The sequence below is a fragment of the Sus scrofa genome, chromosome 13, assembly GCF_054392235.1.
Source record: "Sus scrofa isolate SSC_HxYL_T2T_F1_AM1 chromosome 13, Sscrofa_HxYL_maternal_Yorkshire_Landrace_v2.0, whole genome shotgun sequence".
In the NCBI taxonomy this organism is placed as follows: domain Eukaryota; kingdom Metazoa; phylum Chordata; class Mammalia; order Artiodactyla; family Suidae; genus Sus; species Sus scrofa.
In genome coordinates, this window is record NC_139395.1 from 32,149,388 (window position 1) to 32,177,080 (window position 27,693).

A 27,693-nucleotide genomic window follows, 5' to 3' on the forward strand; every position below is an offset into this window, starting at 1 on the left:
AGTAGGTATTATTTGCCCTTTGCCTTCTGTTGGGAAGACCCTAATTCCATATATTTCACTGGCAGGTTCCCTCTGGGAACAAGCAATTCCTGCTTCCCTACGTGTGATAGCTGATAACTCTACCAGTTTCCAATTCACAACTCAGTGCCTGGAGGGTTTTACCTCATTCCCATCTGTGCAAGTGTTGTGCACAGTGGTCTCAGTCTTCAAGGGGGAGTTTACCAGTTGTTCCTATTAGGGGGAATTTATCTGAAGTTTTTTTTTTCAGTGTGTTTTTTTTAATTTTTTTAAATAAATTTTTAAGATTTGTTGTTAAGTTATAATAGTGTGTTAGGTTCAGGTGTAAAGCAAAGTGAAACAGTTATACATATATCCATTCCTTTTCAAATTCTTTTCCCATATAGGTCACTACAGAGTATTGAGTAGAGTTCCTTCTGCTGTATAGTAGGTTTTTGTTACTTATTAGTTTGTGTGTAATAGTTTGTATATGCCACTTCCAACCTTCCAGTTTATCTCTCCCCACAACGTTTCCCCTTTGGTAACCATAAGTTTGGTTTCAAAGTCTATGATTCTGTTTCAGTTTTGTAAATAAGTTCTTTTGTATAATTTTTTATTCAATTCCACATATTAGTGATCTCATACGATATTTGTCTTTGACTTAATATGACAATTTCTAGGTTCTTCCATTTTGCTGCAAATGGTATTATTTCATTCTTTTTTTTTCTTTTTTAAAGTTTTTTTTTTTTGATTTACAATGTTGTGATAATTTCTGCTTTACAACAGTGATTCTGTTACGTATATACTAACATCCATTCTTTTTCAGATTCTTTTCCCCTATAGGTCATCACAGAATATTGGGTAGAGTTCCCTGTGCTATACAGCAGGTTCCTGTTGTCTAGTCATTCCATATCCCTCAGTGTGCATGTGCCAATTCCAAATCCCCAGTCCACCCCCCCACCTGTCCCCTTTGATAACCATAAGTTTGTTTCCAAAGTTTGTGAGTCTGTTTCTGCTCTGCAAATAAGTTCATTTGTATCCCTTTTTAAGATTCCACATGTAAGGTATATCATATGATATCTGTCTTTGTCTGACTAACTTCACTTAGTATGATAATCTCTAGGCCCATCCATATTGCTACAAATGGCAAGGTTTCATTTTTTATGGCTAACATTCCATGGTATGTATGTACCACATTATCATTATCCAGTCCTCTGTCAATAGACTTTTAGGTAGCTTCCACATCTTGACTATTGTAAACAGTGCTGCCGTGAACATTGCAGTACATGTATCTTTTCAAATTATGGTTCTCTCTAGATAGATGCCCAGGAGCAGGATTTCTGGATCCTATGGTAGTTCTATTTTCAGTTTTTTAAGGAATCTCTATCTTCAGTTTTATAGAGGCACCCCTGAATCATTTCCTAAAGCCAGGGACCTCCAGGGAAATTAGTCACCTCTCCCCTCTAAGATCAGTGACCTTTTCGGATCTTACAGCAGCTGTACAGCAATCCCTTCATTAGGAAGGGGATTAGATGGATGTGCTTCTCCTATTCACTCTTAGGTACATCTGATGCAGCATTCAAGATCTCATTTTCCATTTCATGTCTGCCTAGACCATGTGCTAAGATCTCAGTCATATTCTGCTAAAGGAACTTCTCCATTTTTCACTTAATCAGCTATTTTCCTTTTTGCCCCTTTAATTCTTCTACTTGCTCCTATTTTGATAGTAAGATTAGTGCATGATTTAAATAATTTCCTTAATTTCCTGAACAAAGCTTATCCCTAAAAACAAAGTGTTATGGGCATAGACCTCTCTAGCTGAGTTATTTTTTTTATATATACAATAGTTTATGATTCCTTTTCTTCAACCAAAAGATATAGCATCCCTATTTAACAGAATTTACTGTATGATTCTACAAACTGGCTCTCTAAAATCTAAAATGAGATCCAACCCCATTTAATTAACAAAACAGAGCCTCCGATTTAAAGTTTTATCTCTGACCATGACCCTGAGGTTGGAAAGGAAACAGAAAGAGGTAGATGGTTTCAGACTTACTCAGACCCCCCTGCATATCTTCAGCTGCATGCTAAGTTTCAGGGAAAACAGCTGAGTTTTGTCCCAGATCTGCCATTGAAAAAAAAACATTTTATTGGCTTATAGTTAGTTGACTTACAATATTGTGTTAGTTTCAAGTAACAGCAAAGTGATTCAGTTATACCTATTCATATCCACTCTTTTTCAGATTCTTTTCCCATGTAGATCATTACAGAATATTGAGGAGATTTCCCTGTGCTCTACAGTAGGCCTTTGTGGTCCACCCATTCCATGTGTAGCAGTGTATTTATGTCACCAGATCTGCCATTTTACTGTCTGAGCTTCAATCTTGGCTTGTCCTGCCCTGGTGCCCTCATTCCTTGGTTGTATTATGTATATTTACCTCTAATCCTCCCATGACAAAGCTCTGATCAAAACCAGCACTGCCCAGCCAGGCTTTTCCTTCTGGAAACATGGCTCATCCAGGTGTCTACAGTGTAGTCCCATCACAGCAGTGTCACTACCCACCCCTGCATCAGCCTCAGGACAGGTCTTCTACCTCAGCCCCATGCTGGGCCTCAGTTCACACAAGGCAGGATGCTCCAAAGGTAGCAGCAATTTCATTAAACCTAAAGACTTGTTGTTACATAGTTACATTATTACTAAATGTGATCTGTAAAATGTTTACATTTTTAAGATCCATTATTATGTATGTAATAAGATTTACTTATTATACAATATTGTATTTTTTTGTTTACGCTAAAAGCTAAGTGCCACAAAAAAAATTTTGTGTCTTATGCACTGTTCCTTCTACACCTTGAATAGTGCCTGACACATCATAGATGCTCAGGAAATATTTGCTGAATTAATCAAGGGTTGGAATTCCCACTGTGCTGAAGTGAGTTAAGGAAGAAGCATTGTCTTTGCGGCAGTGCAGTTTTGATCCCTGGCCTCGTGCAGTGGGTTAAGGATCTGGCATTGCCACAGCTATGGTATAGGTCACAGCTGTGGCTCAGATTCAGTCTCTGGCCCAGGAACTTCCATATGCTGTGGGTGTAGCCAAAAAAAAAAAAAATCAAGGGTTAAGAGCAGAGACTTAAATCACACTCTTTGGGCTCAAATCTGGGTGTCATCATTCACTGACTGCGTCACCTTAGATGAGTTAGTTAAGTTTCCTAAGCCTCAGTTTCCTCCTCTGTAAAACAGGGGTGCTATAATGGGGATCGGTGAGTTACGAGAGTTAAGAGAGCTTGTAAATGTGAAGAGCTTGGCTCATAGTGCTTGACTCAGAGTGAAAGCTGAATTGATTTTAACCATCAGTTTTCCAGCTGCATACGGGACACCTCCTGCCAAATGTCCCATAAGAGCACTTGAGACTCTATATGTTCAAATTAAACTTAGCGTCTAACCATCACCCATTCTCCAAATCTTCAGTGAGGGCTTATCTTCAGTTCCCTTCTATTCTTCACCTACAGTCACATTAGACACCAAGAATATTGTTCCATCATATGTGAATCCAACTGCCCTCTCAGACCATGTGCATCCTTTGTGTCTCCTGTTATAGTGGACAGTGTGGCAAAGCCAGGTCTTTCCCACAGCCTTTGTCACATTGAATAGATGTTGACCTACTGACCTATTTCCCTCCCTGGACAGAAAGCTCCCCAAAGCTCAGTAGTGTCTCTTACCCTTTTCTAAGGAAACTAGCACACTGTCCACCCGAGTCATCAGCAGATATTTTCCTCAGAAGATAACACTGACAAAGGCTCTGTAGCAGATACTGCAGGGGATCTGGCCCAGCCTCGACTTTTAACCTCATGGTCTGCTGTGTACCTCTACTGTCAAGACCAGAAATGCCAAAAGCTCATTTTCTCAGCCACTCTTGTAGCTGAATGTGGCCATGTGCCATAGTTATACCCTATGAGGCAGACATCCATTGGTGCCAACTCTTTCCTTTCTTATTTTCTTATATCTTCCTGCTGTTATGGACTATATGTGTCCCCTGCCCAATTCCTATGTTGAAGCACTGAACCTCAATGAGATGTTATTAGAGGGTGAGGACTTTGGGAGGTAATTAGGTTAGATAGTTCATGAGGGTGGGGCCCATGAGAGAGCTTGCCCTCCCTCTCTCTCTGCCACGTGAAGACACAGCTGTCAGATGTCATCCAGCCAGGAAGCAAACCAACCAACACCCTTTGCTAGCTGGTGTGCCATCCCCCAGCTGCTGAAAATGCAGAAGTCAGTGGCCCATCTGAGCAATGGCCCATCTTGCCAGAGACTTGTACTCAGCTGAAGACTGTCAGCGGGTTAGGAGACACTCGGACATTGGGAGGTTGAGGGAGGAGGGGGACAGTAACAGGTAACTGAAAAGGGGTTTTAAAAAAGCCAGTCCCTTGCTTCCCGGTGAGACAACCCTGTAGTACTAATTATGCTCCAGAGCCCCTCAGGCCTAGGCCAGGCAAGACTATTTCCTGAGACCACTGCCTTATTCCACTTGTTCCCCTTCCCATCCCTTTCCTCTGCTCCCCAACAGTTTATTCTGGAAGAGCACCCCATCATGAGTCACATGTGCCCAAATCTCTGTCTCAGGGACCCCAACCTTAGACACCTACCTACAAGTTAAGAGTGTCCTTTCCTGAAAGGTGAAGCCAGCATACCTGTACCAATCCTGCAAGCCCATCATGCTCTCCAACAGCTCAGAGCTCCACAGAGAGGGCTATGTCTGTGTATGTGTTACTGCTGTTTATCAATTAGAAGCTTCAGTGCAGCCCCTTAATCTTATAACTAACAGAAACCTTTGAGGCAGAAATTGATTAATTTCTCACTAAATCCAAGTTTAAGTCATCGGGGATCTTAGGACACAGCTATGGGATTTTGAGATTAGGTTCGATTCTGTGAGCAAACATGTTAGGAAAATACTTATTTGCCTGATGTCTGAGAAAAGGCATCTCTTTTGGTGCCCAAATTCTGCCTATGGAGAACTGAACTACCAAAGGATACAGAAAGCCCCAGATGACTTCAGGAAGCATGACTTTGCAGAAAACACAGTGCAAGTCTTCAGATCTCAATGCGTAGGGCAGGCAATTGTAGGAAAAATAGAATCTTGGTTAAGTCAAGTGTGATAAATAGCCCATTTCTTCAAGGTTCATATTATATAAATTAGATGTGTATATTATGAATATTAATGTTCAAAATGTCAAAAACTGACCAACAGAAAAACAGGGAAGTCAGGCAGTAGAGGAAAGGGTATGAATAAAAGAAATTAAACAAGATATCACGAAGCAATACCTATAGTTTAGTGAATCAAAATAAGAACTAAAGAAAGCAGTTTGTGGAAGTTACCATAGCTGGACCTCCCCTGGAAAAGAAATTAAAGGAGGGAGGCATTCAAGTGCAGGAACCAGAAAGGATGGAGCCCATCTTAGAGCCTGGGAAGCTGCCCAGAAGAGCCACTTTCAGCCCAAAGATACACCTGGAAAACGGCCCACTACATCCTTGACTCTCACATCCTAGATGTCAGAAAAATACCACAAAGTGAAGGGGAGAAATTCATAGACATAGTTCTTTTCAGTGGACCGAATCTAACAAAGCTGGATTATGTGATGGTTTTTTAATTACCTGTCATTTGTGAAACCAAAAAGATTTGTACCCTGAAATGTCTCATCCTGTGGTTAACCCCTTTAATAAAAGTGTGGCTAAAAACACAAAATTCTACTTTCAACTTTGTGTATGGGTCCAGTCCAAGCCCTGCTCCTAATTAGTTGTCACAAAGTGATTTAACCATCCCTAATTCAGTTTCCTCACCTATAAATGAGAATATTAATAGTACCCACATCATAAAGGAGATGGGGAGGATGAAACAGGCTGGTACACATTAGGTACTCACCATGGTGACCTCAGCCACATAGTAAGTATAATTCCATATAGTATAATAAATACTATATATAACACATATATGTGATATGTCATTATCATGGAAAACTCCACCAGATAGCAGAAGGTACACAACAGGTCTTGGGACACACTGAACTTTGGTTCCATGGTTGTTTCTTAAGAAAGGCAAGACGGAATTCCCGTTGTGGCTCAGTGGTGATGACCCGACCAGTGTCCATGAGGATGTGAGTTTAATCCCTGGTCTCGTTCAGTGGGTTAAGGATCCAGCATTGCCGTGAGCTGTGGTGTGTAGCAGACACAGCTCAGATCTGGCGTTGCTGTGGCTGTCGTGTATGTCAGAAGCTGAAACTCTGATTCGACCCCTAGCCTGGGAACTTCCATATACTGCAGGTGAGACCCTAAAAAGAAAGAAAGAAAGAAAGAAAGAAAGAAAGAAAGAAAGAAAGAAAGAAAGAAAGAAAGAAAGAAAGAAAGAAAGAAAGGAAGGAAGGAAGGAAGGAAGGAAGGAAGGAAGAAAGGAAGAAAGAAAAAGAAAAGAAAAAAGAGGCAAGAGAGGCAAGACCTTGTTCTCTCACGTTGGTCAGGAAGGCAAAGAGCCTTCCATGAACAGTGTTTGAAGCTTATCATGGGTTCACTCATGAGCTATAAACTGGTTAACTCAGCTAGTTCATCATGCTCATCATACAGCTCAGGCTTGGAGCTATTGTCTCTTTCTGCCTTTTTTTTTTTTTTTGCATTTTTCCTCTGGAGCCACAGAAACCATCCTATTCCTGGACAGTCTTCGTGTATGAACCATATTTAATCTGAAGGATTTGGACATTCAATAACCATCACTACTTTTAAAAAACTTTATCTTATTTAAGTATAGTGTACAATATTGTGTTAGTTTCTAGTGATTCAGTCTTACATATATGTGTGTGTGTGTATTCTTTTTCATATTCTTTTCCATTATGTTTGATCACAGGATATTGAATCTAGTTCCCTGTGCTCTACAGTAGGACCTTGTTGTTCATCCTTTCTCTGTATAATACTTTGCATCTGCTAACCCCAAACTGCCACTCCATCCCTCCCCCTTGATAACCAGCAGTCTGTTCTCTATGTCTGTGAGTCTGTTTCTGTTTCATTGATAAGTTCATTTGTGTCACATTTGAGATTCCACATATAAGTAATATTATATTAACCATCACTACTTGAAGAAAGTTTCAGAAAGTCATCAGTCTCAAAGTATTTCCTTGGGAAATACAATTGCATTTATTATGCCCCTATTAAGTATCAGGCATGTATCAAGCACTAGGCAAGGCACTTTGTGAACATAAGCTTATTTAATTTTCATCTCAACCCATGATGCCATTAGCTCCATTTAATATTTTAATGTATTTTCTAATTATAAACATGAACACATGGTCATTGCAGTAAAACTAACTCAGCTTCATTTCTCCTGCATTCTTTTGATTAAAGCCAAGATTCAAAGGGAGGGGGCTAGACAGGGCATGGATACTTACTTCACTTATTCCAGAGCTGCGATGCATTGGAGACCATTAAGTAACAGACTATCATATGTTGTCTGTGTGGTACTTAGTTCAAATTCTCCAGAGAATTAAATCAGCTCAGATCCTGTCCAATGAGTTGTAGCCAGAGAAGGAAAGGGTCATATGACACAAACGTGGCTCCAAAAGCCATTCTTTCTTCTGGAGCTATGTGGTAGAGATGAGAATAGTTCCTATAAATGAGGGCATGGGCTGAGGGGCTACCACAAAATATAATGATTGCATTAATACTAATGAAACAGAATAATTTAGTGCTAAACTCTATGGCTCTGATTATGAATTTCATGAGTCCAAGAAAGAATGTGATCAGTGTGGTCCAAAATAGTCAAGGAAATTTTATTTTGTTCTTCTTTGTGCTATTGCTTTTTATAGAGCATATAATCTAGAACCATTAATGGAATTTGGGGAGGACAACAGGAGAAAGATAGCCTATGTGGAACAATGACACTGGCAAGGTGGAAATGAGCTGTGCCCACGGAGATGACCATGAGACCAAACTGTGAAGTGCCCTATTCAGCAAGCACCCAACATGACTTGTGACAATTTTTGAAAAATGCAGTATCCTCCCAACCTTGACATCTCATTGCATTAACGTGTAGATTCCAAGAAGATACGAACTTTGATTTCAGGAGCATAAGTCCTCCAGTTGTATTTAGATTGCCTTTGGTATTATGTAGTTTTCAGTTGCTGTCATAACAACCACAAATATCTTGTCTTACAGTTCTGTATAACAGAGGGTGTCTCAGCTGGTGCCTCTGCTCTGAGTCTCCCAAGGCCAGAACCAAGGTATCACCCAGCCTAGGCTTTTATTTGGAACCTCACAAATAATCTTTAAAACTCATTGAGGTTGTTGGCTGAATTCAGTTCTTTGCAGCTAGAAGGCTGAGGTCTTGCTGGATTTTAACTGGGAGCCTCTGTCACCTCTTTAAGCCACCTGCATCCCTGTCCTATTGTCCCCTCCATCTCCTAACCAGCAATGACCTGGTGACTCCTTCTATTTTAAATTCTCTGATTTCCTTGCTGCATCTCTTCTTCCTCAAGCTAAAGAGAGTTCTCTGGAAATAACACTGGGGAAATATCAAGATGGCAGAGGAGTAAGATGTCACACGCACCTTCTCATCAAAAAAACACATCTAGAGGTAAAATGACTCACATAGAACATCTACTGAATGCTGGCACAAGAACTTAAACATCCAAAAAGGGCAAGAAACTTTTGGCATAACTGTGTAGAACAAAAGAAAAAAGAGAGAGAGAAAAGGAATCAGGATGGGTCTAGCGTTCCTGAGAGGGGGCTGTGAAAGAGAAAGGGAACCCATATCCTGGGAAGCCACCTAACCGAGGAGATCAGCCAAGATGGAGGGACCTCAAAGTTGCCAAAAAGAACACAGCAGCTGGACTGAGGAGGGTGAAGTAGAGTGAGAGCCACGTGGACCATCTGCACCACTTCCCCCGACACCACAGCCTGAGACACTTGGGCAGGGGGCTGGGTGCTGAGACTTAGGCTCTGGAGGTCAGTTCCAGGAAGGGGACTAGGGTTAGCTGTGTGGGGGACACCCTGAGGGAATAAGGAGCAGTGTGCCACGGGTGGGAGCCATCTGCTATAGGCTGGGGCGTGGAACACCATGGCAGAGGAAACCTGGGAGGACGTCTGGGCCCACAGGAGAAGCAAGGCACCATTGTTGGGAGGGCGAGAGCAGGAGGGTAAGAGCGCCTTAGGAAACTCCCTGTACACTTGCCCAGGCTCTCAGAGGGTGGTGTGCTGGCACAGGCTATGGGTGGCCAGAAGCCACATGCTCTGGCTACAGGAGACTGGGCGCTTCTTGTGTGGGCTACAGGTGGCTGGGCACCTCTGGCAGTGAGGGGGCTAAGTGCAGGCAAGGCGCCTCTTTTGTGATTTACATGCAGCAGGGATGGACCATGGCAGTCATCTTGGAGGCTGGAGGGAGGCATGGCCTACCACCACTGGGGGCCTGTGAGTGGACTCCACCTGTGACCCCAGTCACCTCAGTGGTTGGCAAAAAAAAAAAGGGTACTGTAACCGAGCACCACACATTGATGCTCTTACTCCCCTGGAAATCCACCCACACTGCTACTGCCACTGCCAAATATCTGGGCAGTGACTAAACACTCAATCACTGTCCCTTCCCAAGATCCTGCAACTTGGAGCAGCTGATGGAGCACCTCCTGTGTGGGCTAAGTGGGACAGGGTATTTCTTGCATGGTCTATAGGTGGTAGGGGCAGACCACCACAGTTATTTCTGACTCCAGAGGTGGGCGTGGTCAGCTGCCACTAGGAGTCTGTGAACAGGAACCACTTGCAGCCCCACCTCAGAGGAGGGCCTTGCAATCAAACACTACCTGTTGTTGCTCTCAGTCCCCCAAGAACTCACACACACTGCCGCTGCCAATGCCAAATGCTCTGGGCACCTTATAAATCTGCCCAAGTCTCATTACAACTTTCCAGGGCCCTGCAACTAGGAGTAGCCTGCACCACCTTCCTGTAGGTCCTCACTGCTCTTAAGAGCCCAGCAACCAGTCACTGACTATGAGCAGTACCCATTACCTCCTTCTCCCTGGAAACATGCTCAGCACCATGGGGATAACAGCCTGCTCACACCAAAGAAAGAGACAGCAATATCCAAATCCCCACACCAAAAATAAATAGTAACCCCCCATAAAATACAAAAGGGTTCTCTTGCATTGAGGTAGCCCTCCAAGACTACAGTTTGGCTTCCCTAAACTCACAGAGAAAGAAAAACATAAGCAAGATGAAGAAGCTCAGAAATCATTCCCAGTTAAAGGAAGAGGAGAATTCACTTGAAGCAGCAAACAATGAAACAGACCTCTGCAGTCTGATAGATATTGAGTTTGAAAGGGAGCTAGTGAAAATACTGAAGGAATTAAGGCTGAATATGAAGGGATTAAGGGCAGATATGAACAGTAATGCAGATTCCTTTAGAAAGGAACTAGAAAACATAAGGAGGAACATAGATAAATTAGAAAATTGATTTGCAGAGATGCAAACTGAGCTAAAGGCACTAAAGGGCAGACTGAATAATGCATAGGAACGAATTAGTGACTTGGAAGATAGAATAATGGAAATCACCCAATCAGGACAGCAGACAGAAAACCAAATGAGGAGTTTCCGTCGTGGCACAGTGGTTAACAAATTCAACTAGGAACCATGAGGTTGCGGGTTCGATCCCTGGCCTTGCTCAGTGGGCCTTGCTGTGGGCTGTGGTGTGGGTCACAGATGCAGCTCAGATCCCGTGTTGCTGTGGCTCTGGTGTAGGCTGGTGGCTACGGCTCCAATTAGACCCCTAGCCTGGGAACCTCCATATGCCGTGGGAAGCAGACCTAGAAACAGCAAAAAGACGAAAAAAAGAAAAAACATGAAAGCAATATAAGAAATCTATGGAATAATATAAAGTGGGCTAATCTATGCATAATAGGAATTCCAGAAGGAGAAGAAAAAGAAAAAGGGATTGAAAACATATTTGAAGAAATTATGTCTGAAAACTTTCCAAATCTAAAGGAAATTGATATCAAGATACAGGAAGCACAGAGTGTCCCAAACAAGTTGAACCCAAATAGAAACACACCAAGACATATTATAACAAAAATGGCAAAAGTTAAAGATAAAGAGAGGATTCTAAAGGCAGCAAGAGAAAAACAAAGTGTTAATTATAAGGGAACCCCCATCAGGCTATCAGCGGATTTCTCTACAGAAACACTACAGGCCAGATGGGAGTGGAAAGATATATTCAAAGGCAAAAATTCGCAGCCTAGAACACCCTCTCCACAAGAATATCATTTAAAATAGAAGGAGAAATGAAGAATTTCTCCAACAAACAAAAGCTAAAAGAGTACAGCAATACTAAACCCATTCTAAAAGAAATACTGAAAGGGCTTCTCTAAATAAAAAAAAGAAAAAGAAATAAAAAATAGGATGGAGGAAACCACAATTGGAAAGCAATCACTTAAATAAGCCAGCATATAGATCTAAAAATGGGGGGGGGGGGAAACTACAGTAAAAGTGATGAAAAACACAAGGACAAGATGAAGATGTTAAAAAAGGACTTCAAAATCATAGAATGTGGGGAAGTAAAGTAAAAAAATATAGATCCTTTTGTTTTTAATAATGCATTTGAGCCTATATGACTATCAGGCTAAACCAAGCAGATACAGGAATGGGTTAACATACTTAAAAAACAGGGCAACCACAAATCAAAACCAAACATTACTTTCACAAAAATTAAAAAGAAGAGGACACAAGCATAAAATAAAGGGAAATCATCCAACCAAAAAAGAAAGGAGAAACATAGAAAAACTGGAAAACAAGGTTTAAGATGGCAGTAAGTACATATCTATCAATAATCAACTTAAATGTCAGTGGACTGAATGCTCCAGTCAAAAGACACAAAGTGGCATATTGGATAAAAAAGCAAAAACCTACAATCTGCTGTCTGCAAGAGACTCACCTTAGGGCAAAGGACACACATAGATTGAAAGTGAGGTGATGAGAAAAGATATTTCATGCCACAGACAAGACAAGAAAGGAGGAGTTGCAGTACTTAGACAAAATAGACCTTAAAATTAAGGCCATAAAGAAAGACAAAGAAGGACACTATTTAATGGTAAGAGGATCCACTCAAGAAGAGGATATTATAATCATCAATATATAGGCCCATAATACATGAGCATGCAGATACCTATGACAAATACAAACAGACATCAAAGAAGAAATTGATTGAATACAATCATAGTAGGAGACTTTAACACCCCACTCACATCAATGGACAGATCCTCTAGACAAAAAGTCAGTAAGGCAACAGAGATCCTAAATGGCACAATAGAAATTTTCAGGAAATTACATCCAAAAAAATCAGAGTATACTTTCTTCCCAAGTGCACATGGAACATTCTCAAGGATCGATCACATTCCGGGGCACAAAGCGAACCTCAACAAATTTAAGAGTGTAGAAATTATTTCAAGTATCTTCTCTGACCATGATAGCATGAAACTGGAAATCAACCACAGGAAAAGAAATGAGACTACGTGGAGACTAAACATCATGCCACTAAAAAAACCAATGGGTCAATGAGGAAATCAAGAAGGAAATTAAAAAATACCTCGAGAGAAATGATAAGACACAACAACACAAAATCTATGGGATGCCACAAAAGCAGTGCTCAGAGGGAAATCCATACCAATACAGGCCTTCCTCAAAAAAGAAGAAAAACCTCAAATCAGCAACTAAACCTACCACCTAAATGAATTAGAAAAAGAAGAACAAATAAAACCTAAAGTCATCAGAAGGAAGGAAATGATAAAGATCAGAGAGGAAATCAGTAAAATAGAGATTCAAAAAAGCAGTAGAAAAAATCAATAAAACCAAGAGCTTGTTCTTTGAAAAGGTAAACAAAATTGACAAACCTCTGGCCAGGCTCACCAAGAAGTGGAGAGAAAAAACCCAAATAAACAAAATATGAAATGAAAAATCAGAAATCACAATGGATACTGCAGAAATACAAAAAGACCACAGGAGAGTACTATGAACAATTGTATGCCAACGAATAGGACGACTTAGAAGAAATGGACAACTTTCTAGAGACTTGCAGTGGACCAAAACTGAATCAAGAAGAAATAGATCAACTGAACAGACCAATCACTAGAAATGAAATTGAATATGTAATTAAAAAAAAAACACTCCCTACAAATAAAAGTCCAGGACCAGATGGCTTCACAGGTGAATTCTACCAAACATGCAAAGAGGAACTTATACCCATCCTCCTTAAACTTTTCCAAAATGTTGAAGAAGAAGAAACACTCCCAAAGACATTCTACAATGCCACCATTACTGTAATAACAAAACCAGACAAAGATAACATCAAAAAACAAAACCATAGGCCAATATGTTTGATGAATATAGATGCAAAAATTCTCAACCACATTTTAGCCAACAAAATCCAACAACGTATAAAAAAGTTCATACACCACGATCAAGTGGGATTCATCCCAGGTTCACAAGGTTGGTTCAACATATGCAAATCAATCAACATCATATCCACATTTACAAAAGAAAAGTTAAAAAACCACATGATCATCTCAATAGATGCAGGAAAAGCATTTTACAAAGTCTAATATCCATTCATGATAAAAATTCTTACCAAAGTGGGTACACAGGGAACATACCTTAACATAATAAAAGCCAATTATTTCAGACCCACAGCCAACATAATACTCAATGGAGAAAAGCTGAAAGCCTTCCCACTAAAATATGGAACAAAAAGGATGCCCACTCTCACCACTGTTATTCAGCATAGTATTGGAATTCATAGCCAGAGCCATCAGACAAAAGAAATAAAAGGTATCCAAATTGCAAGAGAGGAGGCAAAATTGTCACTTTATGCAATGACATGATAGTATAAATAGAAAACCCTCAGTACTCAATCCAAAAACTACTTGAAGTAATCAACGAATTCAGCAAAGTAGCAGGATATAAGATTAACATTCAGAAATCAGTTGCATTTCTGTATACTAACAATGAAATATTAGAAAGGGAATACAAAAATACAATACCTCTTAAAAGCACACCCCAAAAAATCAAATACCTGGGAATAAACCTGACCAAGGAAGCCAAGGAAGTGAAAGACTTATTTGCTGAGCGATATAAAACATTCATCAAGGCAATTACAGATGATTCAAAGAAATGGAAAGATATTCCATGCTCCTGGGTTGGAAAAATTAATATTGTAAAAATGGCCATACTGTCCAAAGCAATCTACAGATTCAATGCAGTCTCTATCAAATTACCCATGACATTTTTCACAGAACAAGAACAAACAACCCAAAAATTTATATGTAACCTCAAAAAACCCAGAATTGCCAAAGCAATCCTTAGGAACAAAAACCAAGTCTCCCAGACTGCAGGCAATATTACAAAGCCATAGTAATCAAGACAGTGTGGAACTGGTACCAAAACAGACATACAGATCAATGGAATAGAATAGAGCACCCAGAGATGAACCAGACATCTATGGTCAGTTAATCTTCGACAAAGGAGGCAAGAATAGAAAATGGGGAAAAGACAGTCTTTTTAGCAAGCAGTGCTGGGAAAACTAGACAGCTGCATGCAGATCAGTGAAACTAGAACACGCCCTCACACTATGCACAAAAATAAACTCAAAATGGCTGAAAGACAAACATAAGACACCATCAAACTCCTAGAAGGGAACATAAGCAAAACATGCTCTAACATCAACCTTATAAATGTTTTCTCAGGTCAGACTCCCAAGGGAACAGAAATAAAAGCAAAAATAAACCAATAAGACCTAATCACACTGACAAGCTTTTGCACAGCAAAGGAAACCATAAAGAAAACAACAAGGCATGTTACAGAATGGGAGAAAATAGTTTCAAATGATGCAACTGACAAAGGCTTAATTTCTAAAGTATACAAACAACTTATGCAACTCAACAGCAAAAAAGCCAACAACCTAATTAAAAAATGGGCAAAAGACCTGAATAGACATTTCTCCAAAGAAGATATACAGATGGCCAACAAACACATGAAAAAATGCTCAACATCACTGATTATTAAAGAAATGCAATTCAAAACTACCATGAGGTACCACCTCACACCAACAGAATGGCCATCATTAATATGTTCCACAAATAACAAATGCTGGAGGGGGTGTGAAGAAAAGGGAACCCTCCTGCACTGTTGGTGGGAATGTAAATTGGTACAACCACTATGGAAAACAGTATGGAGGTACCTTAGAAAACTATACATAGAACTACCATATGACCCAGCAATCCCATTCTTGGGCATATATCCAGACAAAACTTTCCTTGAAAAAAGACACATGATCATTGCAGCACCTTTCACAATGGCCAAGATGTGGAAACAACCTAAATGTCCATTGACAGATGATTAGATTAAGAAGTGGTATATATACACAATGGAATACTACTCAGCCATGAAAAAGAACAAAATAATGCCACTCACAGCAACTTGAATGGAACTGGAGACTCATATTAAGCGAAGTAAGTCAGAAAGAGGAAGACAAATACCATATGATATCATTCATATCTGGAATCTAATATATGGCACAAATGAAACTTTCCACAGAAAAGAAACTCATGGAGACTTGTGGGTGCCATGGCAGGGCAGTGCTGGGCGTGAGATGGACTGGGAATTTGGTGTTAATAAATGCAAACTATTGCCTTTGGGATGGCTAAGCAATGAGATCCTGCTGTATAGCACTGGGAACTATATGTAGTCACTTATAATGGAGCATGATAATGTGAGAAAAAAGAATGTATACATGTATGTGTGACTGGGTTCCATTGCTGTACAGTAGAAATTGACAGAATATTGTAAATCAGCTATAATGTAAAAAATAAAAATAATTATAAAAAAGTAAAATTAAAAAATTTAAAAAATAAGGTTCTCTGCTTTGAGGGCTCAGTAGATTCAATCTGGCCCATCCAGGTAATCCAGGATAATCTCCCTATTTTAAAGTCCTTTTTGACATATAAGAGCATATTCATAGTTTCTAGGGATAAAGGTGTGTATATCTTTGGGGATCATTCTGCCTCCTGCAGCTCTCTAAGTTTCTTGCACTTCCATATAATTTTAGAATCAGTTTATCAATTTTCACCAAAAAAGTTTCTAATGCAGTTGGTTTTTTACATACTAAAAATGTTAATATTTAATGCATACAACTTAATATGTTTAGTACTAGCATACTTTTAATTGGGATTGCCTTAAATTTACAGATCAGTTTGCTGAACATTGATATCCTTTTTTTTTTTTTTTTTTTGTCTTTTTTGCCGTTCCTTGGGCTGCTCCTGTGGTATATGGAGGTTCCCAGGCTAGGGGTCTAATCGGAGCTGTAGCCCCCGGCCTATGCCAGAGCCACAGCAACGTGGGATCTGAGCCGTGTCTGTAACTACACCACAGCTCACGGCAATGCAGGATCCTTAACCCACTGAGCAAGGGCAGGGACCGAACCCACAACCTCATGGTTCCTAGTCGGATTCATTAACCACCTGCCACGACGGGAACTCCACACTGATATCTTAACAATATTGAATCTTCCAATCCATGAACATGGTATGTCCTTCCACTTATCCATGTCTTTTCATTTCTCTCTGCAATATTTGTAAAGATCTTTCACATCTTTTATTAATTTTACTAATGGGCATTTGATACGTTTATGCTTTTGTTAATGGCACTTTTTCATTTTCTAAAATTTTGTTGGTAAACTACCTTGTATTAAGCAACTTGTATCACCAATACTTGGTATAGACCCTGGAAAATACTAGAGGATATATCTATTTGTCAAATGAATGAATTGCACTTTATCTGGACTTTTTTAATGGACCTTGATATTTGGCATCTCTTCTTAGAGCTGTTTGTGCACAAATCTTGGTTCTTTTTGAGACTGTGAGCATTCTGAAGTAGGAATATATCTGATTCACCTCTCTACAACCAATTCCTAGCACAGTGCTTGACAGATTACAGAGCCTTTTAAAGAACCCTTATGTGCTGTAGATTAGTAATGTGGAATACCTACACTCACCATGAAGTATACTTTCAGACTCCCTGCTATCCTATTCTCTTAGGAAGTTCTGTTGCACAAGACATATTGATGGAAGATTCCATGAAATATATGTGGTCCACAGATTCCTTAGATTCTAGACCCTCTGAATTATAGTGTTGGATTAAGTTAGAAAACTCTATGCCTGGTCCACAAGCTCTGTGGTCCTTAGAGAACTTATTTTCCTGATCCACAAAGGATACACTGTGAATTTTGGGTTTAAGTATTAAGCTTACATTTAGAAGGCAAAGTAGAAAGTGAAAGAGAATTCCATTAGGGTGGAAACTCCTCCAGAAGGCAGATGCTATGTTTGTTTCATTCAATATTATACTGTAGCTTACACATACAATATCTATGTACTGAATGAATGCTGCAGAGCAAAACACAGTACCTTGAAAATAATGTATAATATAGAATGCAATCATAAAGGAAGGAAAGAGGCAGGAATGGAAAAAAGACTACAGTGTTTATAAAAAATCAATTAATTAGTTATGAAAAATTTAATGTGACTTTTCCCCTAACATGTTCCCTAATATTCCATATTATTTTCTAATATTTCCCCAACATTATGACAGATAACAAAATTTCTAACATATTGTTTTGTTAAAAGAATCTGGTACATCCATCAACAGAATAAGATAGAACTTCGTATATTGATATAGGAAAATACTAACAGCAAAGTAAATATAAATATGGGCTGTATAATCACATTTTTGTTTTTACAAAACCAAATCTGTATAAATATTTGTATTTTTTTCCCTAGGTATATAGTCATGGGTAAAGAGAATACTCGGAGTTCTGGGTTCTCTTATACTTTCTAACACGGTATTATTGTTATCCTGACTTGGGACATCTTCCCACAAGGGTGACAATGGTACAATGAAATTTGGCATGAAATTGATTTTTTTCCTCTGTTGCCAGCAGCAGTTTATGTTGGTAAATTTGTAGTTTGTCAGCTTAGTATTGCTTATCCGAAGCCATAATTATATTCACAGCTTTTGACCAAAATTATTACACATCTGGGCATTTATCTTAAGGGAATTACTCCAAAAAAGAATAAAGGTCCATGCCTGAAGTTATTCATTACTATCATAATAAGTATATTTACCATTCCAAGGTAGGAGTAAAATATGGAAATATCTTCCTTAACATTTCTGTTTCTCAAATAAATGTTATTTGAAGCCGATCCTATAGCCCTTTCAATCACTTTAAAGTATTAAAAATAAATAACAGTCTTATTTGAGGGTATTAAATTGTTTAATAAAATCTGAATTAAAAATTCAGTCCCTTTTAATTTAAAACTCTCCATCTAATCTGAGCTTAGAAACCTGCAATATAGATTGGGAGGCAGTGGAGGGGAGAGCTTTTTTAGTTGGGGTTTATTTAGCTTTCTTCCCTGCTCAGGATGCAGGCAAGAGAAGAGAGGAAAGATCAAGGGTGGTGGTGAATAGTCTTTCTTGACTGATGTAAATCTGGGGTCAGAGCCCTCTGTGGGGGAGGCAGGTGCCTTAATACTAGTAACCCTTTCTCTTTAGTCTATTTGGGGGTGAACTCCAGTTGGGGGCTTACCACTACATTGTTCCAATAAAGCACAGACTCTTGCTTCTGGGTTAGCACTTTGCAGATCCCGTGGGCAGGATGCTTTAAAATCAACACAAGCCCAGTAACCTTCCAAGGATCTCTGTTTTTCCAAAGACAGTTGAAAGTGCCCCTTGCTCCTGCCCTCTCAGTGCCCTGACCTCAAGGGAAGCTGTAACTAGCCTCTGGCTGCCTTTTTTTTTTTTCGGGGGTGGGGGGACATAGCACCCCTTCAGCTCTCCCCAGAGAAAGTCTCCCTACTAAGACCACTAATTCCTCTGCCCTCCCACACATGTATAATTGAGGTGAGTGATGGGCTACTGGGGGCGGAATTGGTTCTTTGGAGCTCCCTTTAGGAAGGACCACATGGGTGGTCTGGTACCTCTCTTTAGATAGTTGCATGGACACTTAATTTCTTTCACCCCAGCTGTAGCTCTGAAACAAAAAGGCATTTTGAGACATTACTTGATTCATTTATTTGCTTCTTTTTAACTTAATCCCAATGAAAATTTCAGTAAACTTCAAACAACCCTCACATTTTTCTCAATGCTATAATAGGAAACCAAGTTCTCAGCAGAGAAAAACAGGCTTTGAAGTTTTAAATGTGTGCAGTTGCTCATACATAATGCGTATTCTAGCTTATGTTATGGTGGACTAGTTAATCAAATCAAAATCAAATCTTCTAGGAGTTCCTGTCATGGTGCAGCGGAAACAAATCTGACTAGGAACCATGAGGTTGTGGGTTCAATCCCTGACTTCGCTCAGTGGGTTAAGTATCTGGTGTTGCCATGGCCTCTGGTGTAGGTAGCAGATGTGGCTCAGATCTGGCGTTGCTGTGGCTGTGGTGTAGGCCAGCAGCTGTAACTCCAATTGGACCCCTAGCCTGGGAACCTCCATATGCCAAGGGTGCAGCCCTAAAAAGCAAAAAAATAATAAATAAATTTAAAAAATAAAAAAAATCAAATCTTTTACCCACAGCGTACAATACAATGGAAATAATTCATTCATAAGATTCTAATTTATAAAACCACTCCACTACTTAGAAAATACTACCCAAAGAGTGATAATTCCATTCAGCTTCAATTTGAACAAATATACAGTCACATAAACAACAGCTATTAAATGAAAAAATTCAAAATGTCTTTAGAAGAGCGACGGAAAGAATATTAATACAGTAGCCCTGGTCTGGCCTTTCAGGAGACTCCCTGGAAGTCTGACTCAGTCCTAAGAAACTGACACCTTGACAATTACACTTGGGCAAGAATCACAAGGAAACGCCTTGGTGTGCAGATATTCCTCAGCACTGCTGTAGAATGAAGAGCCAGGAAAATGCCCTGTGGGAAGTAATCTCAGGGCTTAATATAGGTTTTTGGAGGGCAGTGAGATAGGTAAGGTTCTCTTTCATGAATACCAAATGGATCCCTTCCCAGCATGGAGCATTCAACTGGGTGATGGAGTTGAAGAAAAGGGCCTGCATCAGCTTCACTTTCTAGTGATACAGGTGGATTAAAAGCACCTTCAGGGAGTTCTCATTGTGGCTCAGCAGAAACGAACCTGACTAATATCCATAAAGATGTGGATTTGATTGGGTTAAGGATCCAGTGTTGCTGCAAACTGTGGTGTAGGTCACAAATGAGGCTTGGATCCCACGTTGCTATGGCTGTGGCTGGCAGCTGTAGCTCCAATTTGACCCCTAGCCTGAGAACTTCCATTTGCCATAGGTGCAGCCCAAAAAGACAACTTCAGGATAGGTCCAACAGATGTCATTTTTTAAGATGTGGACCAATTGCTATCTCAAAAGAGGGTCCATTAAAGCTTAAAGTCTCGCTGACGCAGAAAGGACCAGTGTCTGAAGCAGAAAGGGAAACTCTGTAAGTGTGAAGGAAGAGCTGGACCAGGATATAGATGGCCTGGTGGACACTGTCATCCTGGGCTCTAGATCCCATGGACATTATGTCTGGGGACATCTGGCGAAGTAGGGTAACACTGAATCCTGAATCCCTAGACCACCCAGCTTGATGGGACACACCTCTTATCTTGAGGGTCTAATGATCCAGAGGGTTCCCTGGTATTCCTGGGCCTCTGCCAAATGCTCTACTTGGATCATCAACATCTTGTGTGGCTCCTTTTCTAAAATCTCAGATGTTATATCTTCTGCATTGATTTTGGTCTTCATGTGTATTTTTTGAAACCAAGAGCCATGAGCTGGCTTTTCAAAGGACATATAAATCCTTTAATTTCTTTTTCTGTTTTTTTAAAGTCCATACCTGAACCAGATGGAAATTCCCAGACTAGGGTTTGAACCAGAGCTGCAGCTGCAAGCCTATACCACGGGCATAGCAATGCCAAATCTGAGCACATTTGGGAACTATACCACAGCTTCCATCAATGGTGGGTCTTTAACCCACTGATCAAGGCCAGGGATCATACCCTCATGGTTACCAGTCCTGTTCATAATCCGCTGAGCCACATGGGAACTCCTCTTTTCATTTCTTCTTCTAGAGCATGGGCTTGTTTTGTGGTTTGGTTTTTGTTTTTTGCTTCATTTTGGCATCCAGATCTTCTTGACACAGATCATGTTTTTGTTTTTTCTTTTAATCTGCTTTGAAGCTTTTCTCCTCAGTTTTTAAGTAATTTGTCTCTCTATATAAAGCAATTTCCTGAGATATTTCTTAGCCTTGTCTTGATGTAGCTTGGTCTTTAAGCTTTTGCTAAAGTCTTGAACCTGTTAATCTTTTCATTTTCTGATTCCAGCCATATATTTTTGTTTGTTTGGATAGTTGCAATATAATCTGTTGGAATTGTTTTATCTTCCTCATCTAGTTAAATATATATTGGTTACTTCCTTCTAAAAGGGTTTATAAGAAAGCATTTAGCTTGATGGCATTGATTAGTTTTTTCAAAGGTCATATTGACTGCTCATTTAAGTGATGTCCAATTTTTCATTCTCTCATTATGTCCTTTTCCTTGCTGACATTCACCCATGTTACCTTTTCCAAGGACATCAGCCAAACCTGCCATACTTAGCAGACATTTAGAGTTTTAGTCTGACATACCTTCTTATATAGAACTTTTTCTATGCATGCTTTGAGCAGTGGTTCTCAAAGTGTGGTCTGTGGACTTTAGGAAAGTCCTCAAGACTCTTTTAGGGGAATCTGTGAGCCAAAAATATTTTCCTAATAATATTAAGACACTACTTCCTTTTTCACAATTGACATTTTCACTGAGTGCAAAAGCAATGATTAATAAAGCTAGTGACATTTTAGTAGAATCACAGCAGAGGCGCCAAATCGTACTAGTAGTCATTGTATTCACCTTGCAGTATCAGCTTGGGAAGAAAAAAAAAGCAACTCTACTTCAAAACATTCTTGATGAAAAACAAGCAAGAAAAAAAAACCCTGCTAATTTGATTAAAGCTTGACACTTTGATATATGTTGTGCTAATATCTTGAACAACAAAATAGAATGTGCACATGAAACACTTCTACTTCTTATGAAAAACCAAAACATTGGAGGTTCCCACTATGGTACAATGGGATTGATGGCATCTCTGTAGCACCAGTTCACAGGTTTGATCCCTAGCCTAGCATAAGTATGTTAAAGGATCCAGCTACAGTGTAGGTTCCAACTGCTGCTTGGATCTGATACTTGGCCTGGGTACTCTGTATGCTGAGGGGTGGCCAAAAATGAAAAAAAAAAGAAAGAAAAGAAACACTTCTGCTTTGTACTGAATATGATGTTTATCTGGAGGGAAAGCATGTGTGCAATTGAGTTACAAGCTCAACTAGCCACTTTTTCCTAGAAAAACAAAAACTGTCATTGGAAGAGAAAATGACTAACTACATAGATTTAGGTATTTGGCAGACATGCTCTTGAAAATAAACACAATCAGCCTGTCATTTCAAGGAAAACAACTGACAGTATTTTTGCCAATAATAAAATTCAGTTTTTCAAATGAATATTAGAATTTTGGAAAAAATTGTATCAGTCAGCTTCTCAATACTTAAAGCCTTTTCTAATTAAATCAGCTATGTTATTAACGTATTTTTACATTTTATAATGAAGTATGTCAACATTTAGAAGATTTAAATAACTCAGTAAGCCAATGTATTTCAAGAGGCAAATACATGATATTACAAAATTATGCATAAGTAAAAGATCTGTTTAAAGTGGAAGATAGACCAATGAATTTTAATGTAGCAGATTATTGAAATTTCATTGATATGCTATTAGATTCCATATCACAAATACCCTATGATAAACAAAGTATAGTAACAAAGAATACCTACAGTTACCTACCAAGACTGTTAATGTACTCCTCCTTTTGTGTTAAGACAGAATTTTCTTACTCTATCTGAATTACAACCATATACTGCAATGTATTGAGTGCAGAAGTAGGCATAAGAACCCAGCTATCTTCCATTAAGTCAGACTGAAAAAATTTTACAAATCTGTAAAATAATGCCAGTCTTCTCACTAATTTTTTGTTATTTGGGGAAGAAAATGAAAATTTTTCATCAAAATGTATTATTTATTTTAAAGTGTTATGGTTTATAATAATAAATAGCAAATAATTATATAATTATTATGATAATACAACAAGGAATCAATCCTCTTCTCAAAATTTGCCCATTTTAAATTATGATGCAGTAAACATCAGTGGATATATATAACCCACAGAGCCAAAAGCCATTTAGGATCCTCAATTTGTAAGACACCAAAAAACTTTGAGAACTCTGGCTTTCAAGTCCTCAATCTTTTTATCTTGTTTTTTTATGTTCATTGAGTGCATTGAGTTTGTTTTTTTTTTTCCTGTCCTTCAGCCTCTTGTGAAAGTAGCCTTCTGCTTTCCTGGCGATGGCATGCCCATGCACACTTTCCTCTGTGCTATCATCACCTGCTTTTTACCCCCTAACATAACCATAGCGCACTTGGGACTGAATGGCTCTGATTCACCTTCCAGTGACTAGCATTCTGTGATGGGCCCTCCCAGTTCTCATCTTGGACATGTAGGTGTCTCTGGCCTCCATTCTTTTATTGCTCAATCTGTCTTAACCCCAAGGAGGAACCTTTTTAATTTTTTTATTATTTGCCTCCAGGCTCAGCATTTTTCATACCTTGGTCTCAAGGCTGGCCTCTTTCCCAGAGGGCTTCAGTGCTGCATAATCTCTTTTAATATTTCTGAGCTCAGAAATTTTTCTTGTTCTTTATCCAAAGCAGAAAGAGTTATGCCAACCTATTTCTTTTTTAAAAAGTTGGCTTTTGTCTATGGAAAAGCCCGTGCTACCATCTCCTAGGTATTGGATAGCACCAGTGGACTGGGAATCACACCTTTACTATCAGCCCCACACAGCATTTCCAGGGTGGCCTGGAGTGAAGCTTTGTAGGACCAGCATCCCCCTATGGCACTAGTGGCCTGTGGGTCTGAGCCTCAGGGACTCCAGAGGTGCTCTTCTTTGTACCTCTGCCCAGCTGCCTCCCTTTGGGGTTGCTAGGAACTTCTATTTGCTCTGAAACAAACTTTTTTGTCTTTAAAAATTGGAAATTATGGACTTCCCATTGTGGCTCTGCAGATTAAAAACACAACATAGTGTCTGTGAGGATGTGGGTTCAATCTCTGGCTTTGCTCAGTATGTTAAGATCCAGTGTTGCCATAAGCGGTGGCATAGGTTGTAGGCATGGCTCAGATCTGGAGTTGCTGTGACTGTGGCATAAGCCAGCAGCTGCAGTTCCAATTCAACCCCTAGCCCAGGAACTTCCATATGCCACAGGTGCAGCCATAAAATAAAAAAAAATTGGAGAGTTCCCTACCCCCTCTCAGTGGGTTAAGGAGCCGGTATTGCCACAAGCTGCAGTGTAGGTTGCAGATGTGGCTCGGATCTGGCATTGCTGTGGCTGTGGCATAGGCTAGCAGCAGCTGCAGCTCTGACTCAACCCCTAGCCTGGAAACTTCCATATGCCATGGATACAGCCCTATAAAGCAAAAAAAAAAAAAAAAAAAAAAAAAGTGAGGGATTTATTTAAATGCCCAGCAAGAAGAGAATAAGAAGAGAATATTTATGTACTTATGGAATACCAATACCGGACTTGTATGCACTGATTTATAAAATAGTTCTGAGGAAAAGATAAATGTTTAACAGAAAAGGTTAATTTTTTAAAAAACTGAACATTAAGGTATAGCTAATAAAAACTATTTTAAAAACTATATATGCATATGGACAAGTACTAGAAGGAAGCCCCTAAAAATGAAATGTTTGAACCATCAATGTGGCAAGTTCAGGAGCAGCTTTGCCTTAATTTTTTGAGGTGATTTCCAGTAACAACAGCATCCATACTGAGTATGCAGTAAAGAACAAACGATAGACACATCTGAAACAACAATGACAACTTCTTAGTCTAGGAAAGATAACCCAGAGCAGAAAGGGGCCAGCTAGCCTCCTCTCCCCTAAGGCCCAAACAAAAAGTAACCAGCTTAAAATATAGCAAAAGGACTGGGTTAGGAACCAGGAAGAAAGAGCCTTTGGACTGTCAAGGCTATAAAGTGAAAGCTAACATGAGAAGGTGAGAAAAGAGGAATAAACTTAGAAAAACCCAGATGGGAACAGTGCAATCCTGCCTATTGGTTCTTTATTAATCGACAGTAATGCCATCAGACATCTCAGAGTAAACTATCCTCATTTCCATCACTATTATCATGGACTGGAATGGTCACCAAGGAAGCTGTGGAATTTTTCTCTGGAAACCACTTAAAATCAGATATAGACAACCACTTGTCTAAAATAATTTAGGTTCCATTGAGCTAAATGACCCCTGAAGGTCCTTTTAAACCACAAGACTTTGGATTCCTGGGCGGATAATATTTTAAAAAGCTTTATGATCCTATTTTCCCCTAATCCTTTACCGTGTACTCTCTGTTTATATTTTTTTTTTGGATTGGAACGGGAAACTTCTTCCTGCAAGCAGTCCGTTCATTTCTCTCCCTGACACAAGGCTGAAATTTTAGGATTGCAGATATCCCTGGGGAACATTTCTCAGCTGCAGTTGATTATTTCTTCTTTCACTGCCAGGTGTCATAGTGCTTGGCGAGAATTCACTGAGCAAGGAAGGAGCAAGGGCAGTGGGTTGCAGAAGGAAGAAACAGTTTGTCCAAGACGCTGGAGGGTGGGCCTGGCCGGAAAGAGCGGGGGCAGAATTCATCAAAAGTCGGCAACACAAAGCAAGTACTTGAAAGCACTTGAAATTAAAAAGTCTAGTAAGCCAGAGTTTTGTGTGTGACACACACGCACACATGCATGTTTCTAGCACTTTAGAATGAAACCGTGCCATTTGCAGCAATATGGATGGACCTAGAGATATTCATACCAAGTGAAGTAAGTCAGACAGAGAAAGACAAATACCATATGATACCACTCACATGTGCAATCTAAAAAAATGATACAAATGAACTTTGTTATAAAACAGAAACAGACTCACAGAGAAAAAACAAATTTATGGTTACAAAAGGGGAGAAGTGGGGAGAGAAAAATTAGGAGTTTGGGATTAACAGAAACGCACTACTATATATACAATAGATAAATAACAAGGACTTACTTACAGCACAGGGAAGTATATTCAATATCTTGTAATAACCTATAATGGAAAAGAATCTGAATCGGAAAAAGAATATATATATGTGAATCTTTTTGTTGTACGCCAGAAGCTAACACAACATTACAAACCATCTATAAAAAATTTAAAAATTTTAAAAAATAATGGAGTTCCCATCGTGGCACAGCAGAAACAAATCCGACTAGGAACCATGAGGTTGTGGTTTCAATCCCTGGCTTCACTCGGTGGGTTAAGGATCCAGTGTTGCCATAAGCTGTGGTATAGGTCACAGACCGGCTTGGATCTGGCGTTGGTGTGGCTGTGGTGTAGGCCAGTAGCTGTAGCTCCGATTAGATCCCTAGCCTGGAAACTTCCATATGTCATGAGTGCAGCCCTAAAAAGACAAAAGACAAAAAACAAAACAAAACAAAACAAAACACTATCTTCAATTTTTAAAAATTTTTAAAGGAGAGATAGATACTTCCGCAACTTCTAAGATACTGTTACCTTAAAAAAAAAAAAAAAAAGTGCTTTAGGACATAAAATTCCATACCACTCAAGTAAAGCTGTTATTTGACCACAGCAACTAAAGCTATTAATGATACCACACCAAACACCTCATAAGAAATCACCCCCAGCTGCCAGAAAGGGGGCAAAAAATCAAAAAAGATTTACATACACCTATTCAGAAGGAAAAACAGTGACCTAAAAAAAAACCAAATCAACTTGAATTTTGCCCCTGAATTTCTCACCTAATTTGTCAGTGACCACTTCTTGAAGGACTGCTTTTTGTCTGGCCCTGGAAAGTGATTTTTCCCCCAGAGAAGAGACTGGGGCAGGAATTATTGAAAGCCCCAGTTCAGGTCAGCATTAATAATTCATAGAGCTCATCTCTAGTTCCACCTAAGGCTCTGGGAAGGACACCCAACAAGCAGCAAGGGCTTGTACAAAGTGTCTCCTAATCTGTTTTGAAACGCACGGTGGATCAGGGCCAACTTGAGGTCAACACCCTGTCCTCCTTTTGCCAGTGGAAGTAAAAAGACAGGCAGATTGCAAACCCACTCACCCACCGGGTGTCTAGCCGGCCACTGAACGGTCTTTTGAAATGCAAACCTCCAGAGCTGAGGGTTTGGAAACTAGTCTTCTGTTCAGGGCCACTGGCTCATAAAGGCAGGAAAAAAAATCACCAAAAAGTAATTTTGGCTGAACGGTTTACAAAGCGAAATGGATCAAAGGGTAAACTCACACAATTTAAATGTTGAGAAGAGGAAATTTTCATCGTAATTAAGTAAACTCAGTGTGGGCTAATGCAATTCAGTTTCAGATGGGAAGCAGGAAGCAGGGGCTTTGGTGCCTATATATCCACCAAACTTCACACAGTTCCAATAAACGTGTCCACAGGGCTGCCTGTGCCCTCCGGGCAACGCTCCCTTCTCCTGGCTTCTGAGAC

General features: G+C 39.7%; 1 long non-coding RNA gene across 1 annotated transcript; it reads right to left on the reverse strand.

Annotated features, from left to right (window-relative positions):
- Nucleotides 1-713: 713 nt before the first annotated feature.
- On the reverse strand, nucleotides 714-27,213 carry LOC146397240 (uncharacterized). Its single transcript, XR_014822576.1, has 3 exons — nucleotides 26,996-27,213; nucleotides 26,251-26,285; nucleotides 714-2,122 (listed from the first exon to the last, which is right to left on the reverse strand). It is a non-coding gene; the product is annotated as an uncharacterized LOC146397240 (long non-coding RNA).
- Between the last annotated feature and the right edge of the window lie 480 nt (nucleotides 27,214-27,693).